Source organism: Thermobia domestica, unplaced genomic scaffold, assembly GCF_964235325.1.
Source record: "Thermobia domestica unplaced genomic scaffold, izTheDome1.hap1.1 HAP1_SCAFFOLD_2217, whole genome shotgun sequence".
Classification (NCBI taxonomy): Eukaryota; Metazoa; Arthropoda; class Insecta; order Zygentoma; family Lepismatidae; genus Thermobia; species Thermobia domestica.
Genome location: NW_027657917.1, coordinates 6,017 through 16,473, shown reverse-complemented (window position 1 = coordinate 16,473; position 10,457 = coordinate 6,017). Strand labels below are relative to the sequence as shown.

The window sequence follows — 10,457 nt, the reverse complement described above, 5'->3', positions numbered from 1 at the left end:
GTTAATTAGAAACTCTCTATTATATCACGATTACATGTATGTATTTGAAACTATATTTTGTTATTGGTTAGACGTATCATAGCGCAGTCTTCTCAGAAAATGTAATTTTGATTCAAACATTTGTCATCACAATAGTTTATATTGTCTCTTGGTAACACAGAAAAATAAATTACAATATGAAACATACGTTAAGAAATATAAATAACAAATACATATAAATCAAATCCTACATGATCTGTATTTGTAAACGGAGTATACATAACTTAATCGAACTACTCGTCAGTGGAAGCATGATTTGAGTTTTCCTAGAACTTCAGATAATATATATAGTCCCAAAAGGAATTGTAATGTAGTTCTTGAAGTAGTACAGGATAAAACGTTCTTTTATCGCTTCAGGGACATATAAATAAGGCAGTTGACATTCTTTTAAAACGAACTGCAGTTATGCTTTATAAATGCATTATGCATCTCGACCCATTGCTGGTTATAACTTGTAAGCTACATCCTTCTCAGTATAAAAGTCTGGAACAATGTGTACTCTAATGATGCTATAAATCCTCTATTATGTGGCCCCGCGTAGCGTAGTCGCTAACGCTCTCGCCTTCGGTGCGAGCGGTCCCGGGTTCGATTCCCGGTGGGGTCACTCGGTCGAAAAAGTGTAACAGCTTTTTCAGGCCAGCCACCCTGAATGAGGTTTTCCTGGGTTTTCCTCATTCACACCAGGCAAATGCCGGGGTGGTACCTAACTTATAGGTCCCAGGCCGCTTCCTTCCTTTCCCAATCCTTTCTTCCTTCCCTTTCCCCGGATTGTGTGCTCGCCGAGGGACGTCATCCCTCAAATCGTGAAGGGCTACATGGCCTTAGATGCCGAAAGCCCAGAAATCCAAATCCTAAAAATCCTAAAAATCCTCTATTACATACACTGCAGCCAATAGAGATCATATAATCTTCTACAGGCGCCACATTTTTGATGGAAGTGCAATCCTTAGGAAATTGCTGAATTTATCATTCTTGTTGCCAATACAATGTTCTATTAAAAAATCCATTACATAAGCCTTCTCCTTTATTCTAGAGACAACTGAACTGTTTGCAAGATACAAAAATTTATATATATATATATATATATATATATATATATATATATATATATATATATATATATATGTATATATTTCCAATCTGCCAGTTTGGAGATATTGACTTTAAAATCTAGTTATTTCAGAATGCTACATTGCTTCAACTTTCTTGAAAAGTGTTTTTAATTCCTCTCATATATATATAAAAAATTACAGAAAGCGTTTTCGGAAAACTTACTAGGGAAGGTCGCGGGATGTCACTCTGGCTTCATATCCATACTATGCTCATTCCATTCCCTTTTCAATATGAAACAACTGGGCAAATGAAGAAATCCTCGATCACAAGTGTGGTCGAATTACGAGTGTTGAAAGTTGTATTGTCCCAAATGTTACAACACAATTTTAGATTTTGTTATTTTAAATTTTTGCTGTTTTACATTTTTACGTTTATTCATTTATAATTAATTGAACTATATTTTACTGTATACAAGAAAATATTTTAATATTAAAAATCAACATATTTAAATCTAAGTTTAAAATTGAATTAAGCTTAAAAAATATCTTAGTAGCAGACATTAGTTAAAATACCTAAATATAAACAGGTTATTTTTATCTACAAAACAAATTCAATTTCTCAGTGGTGTTAGCAACTATGAATACTTTAAGATTGCTTGAGATATAAAAAAGAAGAAAATCGTTGCTTAGCAACAAGATATAGTTACGTTAACATCTACAGAATAGTGTTCCTGGTAAGAATATATTTACTGCTTATAAGTGATTTTCTCAATTCAACAGAAAATATATTTATTTGTATATGAAAAAACAATACATATGACGGTATAAAATTTAAAACAGGGGCAAAATTAACCGTACTAATAGCCGAAATACAAAGTATCTGTCTAAATGATGTTTTGTGTTTTATGGCGTTTGCTCAGTTCACGACAGTAAAATTTAGAAGTAACTAATTCTCAAGTATTCACTGTTTGGTAACAATTATATGTTAATATTGGAAATTAATACCTTATTCACACAATCAACATACAGAATGTACAAATCTCCCCACCTGAGATACGTTCTCTTGTTCGCCTAGTTGTGTATCAAGCTGTTTTGCTGTCATGGCTTAGGTTCACTTTCTGTCAACCCAGTAATAGTGAATATTAAACAATTATTATAATACTAAATATATTTGAGTTATTATTCACATTTCCATCAAATAGTGAAATAACAAATACTAATTAGCATCTATATTCAACGTTATACAAGAATCTGCATATCTAGAAACGAAGTCCAGATGTAGAAAATACTGAAAGATTACAAGAAAGAGGCGACCGTTTACATAATCCAGTACAAATTAACAGTAGCAATATGGAATGAGATTTGAGAATACTTCATTTAGTGGCTTACCGTGACACGACAAGTATATATGTTGATTTCGGATGTTAATAGCAATAGTGGGAAAAAGGACAGATTTACAATAGACTTCAAGTTAACATCGTAGGCATTAGTACGGTTATAAGTCCCTGCACCGAAAACGATAAATAGTTTATTTACTCGTATTAGAAGAAGAAAACTAAGAGCGTGATTATTCAATGCAAAGATCTATTAATGAAATAGTGAACTTGCGTTTCGTTTTACTATTTAATTTGTGACTGTTCCATTTAGTGCATAATACCTTACTTAATTTAGACTGTTTTCAGCTCGAGTAGGTAGCAATGGAACAATTAAATGATATAAATATTTTATCAAGATCAAAAGTAGATCTAACATTTAATTGCTGCAATAACAATACAGTTAATGAAACAGTGGAGCCTATTACATGTAAACGATCCTATTACATCAAGGGCTGATGCAAATCAATTTAGGACGGAACAGGGATTCCTTTGTAACAAATGTAAGAGTGACAAAGATATGACGGAAGCTGGGAAGTCTGATGAACAGCATAGCGTATCACGTGATACTAATGACATATTAGAGTTACTGTTAATGAAATTAGACGACCAAACTAATAAACTGCAACAACAGTTCAGTGAAAGGTTTGATGAAGTGAAAGAGTGGAAGGTTAAGTTACAACAGAATCTTGAAAGTCTTTAGATTAGGTTGCAACAACAGCTTAATGATCAATTTCAGAATCTGTCCATTGGTTTGTCGCGTCAAATACAAAACGAAGTAGAAAATAAAATAGTTGAAATATGTGATCAAATCCAAACAGGAGTGAATGAAAAGTTTTCTAATGTTAATGAAGAGCTTGAAGATCTACGCTCAGAGGTTAGATCACTAGCATCAATGGTAGATTCTCTAGTAAATGGTAATGACAAATCGGAAAATAACGATAAAGAAACTGAACCAAAATCTACCTTCCTTAATAATAATACAGATATTATAGAAACATCAACATCCTCATCATCTGTTGTCAATGCTGTTACAAATACAGTGACATAGACCTACATTTCTGATTCTTTCCCGAATTATACTAGATCTGAAAATTCAGAATATATGAAACCAACAGCTTCTTTCGTTGGTGGCTGCTTGTTAGGTTCGAATACTTTTAGTTCCAGAATTACGTCGTCTCTTAAGAGGCCATGTGTGACTTCTTATTCGTTATTCCCGTCAACATATAATACAAGCAGGGATGCCAATGATGATAGATTCAACTTTACTTTTGGTGAATCATCAGATAAGAGACAATATTTCGAAGTTCCGTAGTTGAATAATAATAAAAATATTATTTCTGAATTGTGTAATAAATGAAGCGCCAAGTACGTGTATTGGTGTGTTTTACACAAATAACACATTTTCAAAACCATCAAAAGTTGTTCCAAAGGAAGACAAGATACATTTGCAAGATATTTCTTACTACCCTAATTATTCTGGAAATATGTTGAATGACTTGCCCCGTGTATTTTTTACGAGAGGTTGAAAGTAATTTCGCCATTTCACAAGTTAGAGAGATGGATAAGTTAACGATTATTGAAAAACTTTTAACAAATTCTGCTTAGTCTTGGTTTTTGGCAGTAAGGTCAAAATTCCGTACTTACGATGATTTTGCAAAAGCATTTTTAGAAAAATTTAACAATCCCAGAATAGTCAAAGCTAGAATTCGTCAATTACACAACTTGTGATATGACTCAACACGCTATTCCTTTTTGGTGAACTTTATCTGGGATGTTGCCAGAACTTATCAAAATTTAGTTGATAAGGTAAAATCTGTGAACCTTATTGAACTGTGTTTAAATATTTATCCAGTAAGTTATGCTAGACAACTGCGTTCATTTCCGATTACTTCCATAGATCAATTAGTGTAAATGGTCTTCCAAATAGACACTGCAGACACTAAAGTCCGTTTAGAAAAGGTCGAAGACAATAATGCAGTTAGGAATCGAAACACTGCAGAGCGACGCACACCTCAAATAAGACAATCACAAATATTACCAAATCATAAATTAAAGAGATAAACTGTAGCTATCCAAACGGAAATAAAAGGGGGCATTTCATACTTCAGAAATTATAGTAAGGAAAATAATGGTAGGAATATAATACGATCAGGTCCATACTATGGTAGAAAGAATATAGGAAGAGGATGTTCATGTAGTTGCAATCTAACCAATAATAGATATCCTATGCAAAATTTCAGACAGAACGAGTTAAAGAAAAGCAGTATCAAACTACAGAAAATAGGGAAACAGAGATAAAACCTCAAGCTCATAATAATGAAAATAACGTAGACGTATTAAGTGTAAATGTTCAAAAGAGCGATAATAGTAAGAATCCAGGTAACGTTGGGTTTTGCAATCATATTCAACATGTAGGGATTACAGAGATGGATTCTCCTGGGCAGAAACCTTCGACTTTAAACTAGACCAGCGAATCCTGAAGTTTGCCAGTATTCGCCATAATTTTAATGAGAATATCATAAAAGACCGAACATTCATAAGAGTAAACGATTCAAACAATGTTAGTATTAATACAAAACGGCAAATATTTTTTTCTAAATGTTAGGTTCTTAATAGAAGAAGAAAAAGGAACACAGGATAATATAAAGATACATAAATCTCCTGTAGTAAAAGCACAAATAAACAACATTACTTTGGATTATATTATTGATACAGGCAGCGAAGCAAATATTTTAAGCAACGAAGTTTGGTGTAAACTAAAAGAACAGTTTCCCCATGCTAGATTGACATACACTGACACAGTATCAATAACAAGTTTCGTGGGAAGTACGTCTGAAAGGAATACAAAGTGAAAGGAATGACAGTTCTGAATTTAAAGATAGAAGGTGTTATTTTTCAGTTTACCTGGTGCGAGGATTGGTCACTAATCTTTTATTACGTATGCCTTTTATTGCAGAATATCAGGTTAATATTAATTATAAAACTAGGAAACTGTCGGCGAGAAATAAACATGGACAGGAGATATCAGTCTCTTTAGCCCCATCTCAATTATTAAATTATGAAAATCCATCTGTTAGACTTACTCAAGTAGAAGAATATCTTACTCAACCTAAAGAAATTATATGTACGATAGGATTGCGTACATATTTGGAGCCAGAAGATAAAACACATTTGATAAAGCTGTTAATGAAATATCGTCAGTTATTTTCGGAGAAACCTAGACCAGCAAATGTAAAACCTTATAAAATACAGTTAAAAGATCAAGAACCAGTGGTGGCTAAATGTTATTCTATACCAATTGACATGCAGAAAAAGTTCGGGCAGCAATTACAAAAATGGATTGATTGGCGAATAATAGAGGAAAGATCAAGCCCATCCAATGCATTGTGTAAGAAAGTCATCAGGAGGAGTACGTCCAGTGATTGATTTAAGATTACTGAATCTCAAGGTAATATGTCCGCAAGTTCAAGTAGAATCAATTAACGAACTGTTATACAGAATGTCAGGTGCAACCATATTCAATAGTTTTGATTGTTCTCATGGATATTATTCCATTCAAATCGGTACAGAAAGAAATCGGTACACAACAAAGCGTGTTTTGAGGTTTTGAACAGAAGGAGGTCAAAGTACTAAGTAATGACGTCATACTCTAGGAGGTGTTTTGTTCATAATATCTTTTTTGGACACTTAAAACATGTTTGGGAGGAGCAAAGAACTTACGTAGAGGTCTGAATTTGTGAATGCATGTAGTCCGGAGTCATAATTTAACACACAAAAATTTACAGCCCTGTAGCTGTTCCCAAAGGCCTGAAAAAATCGTAAAGTTGGAGAATTATGTCAATTTAGCATATTTCATTCTCCAATATCTCCAACGGGTCTGGATAAAAGATCTGATATTTTGGGAATAGTTAATCCTTTAGTATACCATAACCTATAACAAACCGCGTTTTGTGATTTTGAGCAGAAGGGAGTCAAAGTATTAAGTAATGATGTCATACTCTAAGAGGTGTTTTGTTCATAAAATCTACTGGAAATATGTTGTTGTGAAATAAAATAAAGTAGGATGAATGGTTAGTCCAGTCAAGGCTCTCAAGTTCGTTTCTTTTCTCTAGTTGTAACACTGTCTTATTAGACCCACAGCAGCACTGGTGAAGAATGCCGCTATCAGTAGAAGGCGAGGAAAGTCAAAATGTACCCTTGACAAAAAAAAAGTCCGTAAGTATTCCTTGCTCTTCCTACTTGCTATATCAATGTTTATTCTTGTTTTAACTGTCAAATCATGCAAGAGACTGTTGTCCTTTCTTTGGATCTACATTCTCAAGTCAGTGAACACTTACTCGCTGTAAACACTGACAAATGTCCGTAGATTTTATGAACAAAATACCTCCTAGAGTATGACGTCATTACTTAGTACTTTGACCTCCTTCTGATCAAACACTCAAAACACTCTTTGTTGTGTGTTATGGTATACTAAAGGACTAACTATCCCCAAAATTTCAGATTCTTTATCCAGGCCTATTGGAGATATTGGACAGTGAAATATGCTAAATTGGCATAATTCCCAAACATTACCATCTTTTTCAGGTTTTTGCAAGCAGCTACAGGTCTGTAAATTTTTGTATATTAACTTATGACCCGGGACTACATGCACACACAAATTCAGACCTCTACGTCACTTCAAGTGGTTTTAGGCAAAAATGTTAAGTTATCAAAGTTTTAGCTCTGCAGGAATTGGAGACGTCCAGCAATTATCAATCTGTTAGGACAAATACATGTTGAGATATTCAAAACAACGTAAACGCCTAAAATCGAAAAAACGTAAAATGACGGCAGTCGTTGCGTCGCCATGGGATGTTGTAAAAAATCATTAATTGAGGTTTTGAAGTTCCCTGATACAGGATAAACATTCGTGAAAAAAATAGATTTTTTGGAGATGGTCGAGCGGCACATGCTTGATCACTTACAAGGGGCACCCGCGAATTTGAACAGGAGAAACCGGATGAAATGTTCTACAGTAACTAATTTCAGGTCACTGAATCCAGTGGTGATAGTTATTTACATGCAAAAACATGCAGCCAAGCAGTGGCGGTGCCAGCTAATGGAGTATGCGCCAATTTTCTAGAGAAGGTATGAGAAGAAACGGGAAAATTGAAATGCTTAATGTAGTAAATATGATTAACAATTTGAGTCTACAATATGTAGAGTCTCATGTGAATGTTTTACGTTAATCGCAGTGTTGCTAACTCATTGAAAATCTTGTGTGAAAATGGTAATGGAAGAAAGTGTCAAAGTAATGCGATGTATTGTAACACATAAAGAACTCGACACATTATTTAAAAATAAGGCCTTGCCATTTCATAAAATATTGTTGCTATCTTCATAAAGTATAATGATGAAGAAGTATAGTGTTCTGTCAGAAGGCAGGTGTTTAATCCGAAGGTCCCTGGGCAAGGTGAACCCGTGGTGGTTTGCCATTGCTTTCCATGGGATAATAATGACTTCCCAGGACGGGACCTACATTTTAAAGTGGCATCCGAATCACTTGTGCCCCCAGTGGGAATCGAACCCGGAACTCTTTGATTACCAGGCGACTAACGTAATCAACCACACATCCACGGGAAGACTCAAAGTATAAAAGAGGTAATACATTTAAGTTATAAGCAAATAAAAACTTTTAAAAAATCTCTCAATCAGACAAGGCAACAGAGAGTGAATCAGCCGGCACAGAAAGAAAGAGTGGTGTTACCCATACCCATGTAATATGCTGCGTCTGGTGGCAGGCGCCATCTGACAGTGGCATTTGGGAACTCCAGCTTAAAACGCTATAGACGCGTGCGTGGTGTAGTAGCAGATGGATCTCGTTCCATGTAATAGTGTAATAGTGTGGTTGTGTGCAATAGCGATCACAGTATAAAGTGGCACAATGGGATGCATTAATCCCATGAACATCGTAAAAATAACAGAATCAAAGTTAGGACGTGTCAAATGTGAAAAGTGCCCCGGAGTGAAAGATGCACAGTTCGCGAGTGTGTTGTATGAAATAATGCAGAAATACAATGGTGAGGACACAGAAATACTTGAAGTGACGTTGGAGAGATGGGGGAATTATGAAGAACAGGAACAGTTCGTACTCAACGTTGGCCAGTCGGCAAGTAAGGGGCATGCATCCCCACAACAATTGAAACATAACAGCACTACGGAAAGTGAGCATGAACAATCACCACCTACAAAGCGTAGGTATGTGTTATTGAGTGTATACCTGCCGCCACATTGGAGAAGATTTACGACGACTACTATTACCATGGCTTCAACTCGTACAGTAAATTGCAAAAACGATATAAGTGCATTAAAACTAAAACAAATTGCAAAGTAATTTTGGATTACATCAGTAACAAAAGACAAGGTGTGCTCTTCAAGGGCAACAGAGAGTTAAAATTAAAAAGTATAAAACAGTACGTAATGATACAGTTTCTTTAGGGCAAGGGAATATGGTTCATCCGTTCAGTACTGGCACTTGCAAATGTGGGCCCAGGAAGCCGCGAGACTTGTTGGGCTTGACAATTTCAAAGTGTCTATTACATTCATCGACAAACTTAAGGCTGAATACGGCATTGCTGCGCGACACATTACTATGTTCGTCACACGTAAAGATATAACTGATGACCAGAGTATTCGTCAGAATACACTAGAATTTGTTGAACATGTAAATAACTATATTGCACAAGAGACTTTGGTGCAAAACAATGTGTGGAACAGTGATCAAAGCCAATTTTATTATGAGGTGTCACCATCATCTTTATTATATCACAGAGGAGAAAAGCACACATGTGGCATGCTGCAGTCTGTGCATAGCTCTACTCACAGTTATACAATTGATGTGGCTATCTCAATGGGTGGCACATTAGCCAAGAAGCTCTACATATGTTTTCAAGAGCCACAAGGCAGATTTGGCTCACGTATTGCCAAGAAACTTGAAGAAACATGCGCCCGTAACATTTACGTCGAGGCAAGTAAAAGTGACAAAATGTCGAAAGTACATATGAAAAGTTTTCTAACGGCTGTCCTTGGTGACTATATAAGCGATGAGAAGTGTTTGTTGTTGTGTGATTCTTGGTCCGGACACAAAGATCATTCACTGTTTCAAAAGAGCGTTTCCCAAACAAAGATGTTATATTGAAGATAATACCACCCAATACAAAAAAATATTGTCAACCCCTTGATGTCTGGTTCTTTCGGCAATACAAGCTCTATTTCCGCGGATCGTTGATTTCGTATGGCTTCAATGTGACAAACCTTTGCACGATCGTTATTTCATTATCAAGCTTCCCTCTGTGATCTACAATCAACTTTCAGCATCGATCTATAAGCCTATGTTGCAGTATGCCTGGCCAGGGTACGACATAGGATCAATCATATTGTCATTTGATAATGTCATTACTGTAGCATTTGACAGAGGATTATTATCATTCAGAGGTGATGCTGAAAGTGAGTCAGTAGCAATGGTAAAATGTGCATACTGTACACTGTCTCTGTGCTTTCACCACTTCCTTGATAACCCACATCTGCATTTGGAGAATTAATTAGTTCTTTCACACTTGTAGGTAAGTGTAGACGCGTAATGTATTTTTAAGTTCTTCAATATTGTATTATTTACTGGTATCACAATCGCCTCGACGGTTCCATATTTATTTGGACGTTATAATAATGGTATCTTGTCGCGGTACTTCTCTGTTACTTTTAATGTTCATACACAAAGATGGCGTCTATCATCAGATGCAGCGTATTACATTGACATCAGTAACACCAATCTTTCTTTCTGTGCGTGCTGATTCACTTTCTTTTATCTTGTCTGATTGAAAGTTTTCTTCTTCTTCTTCTTTACTTTTACCTTACGTTTACTACCTCTTTTATACTTTATGAAGATAGCAACACTGTTTTATAACATGACAAACCCTCATTCCAGAATAATGTGTAGAATTCTTTATGTATT

At 35.3% G+C, this 10,457-nt stretch overlaps 1 non-coding gene across 1 annotated transcript; it reads left to right on the top strand.

Moving 5' to 3' along the window:
* The first annotated feature begins 568 nt into the window (after positions 1-568).
* On the top strand, positions 569-643 carry TRNAR-UCG (transfer RNA arginine (anticodon UCG)). Its single transcript has one exon. It is a non-coding gene; the product is annotated as a tRNA-Arg (tRNA).
* Positions 644-10,457: the final 9,814 nt, after the last annotated feature.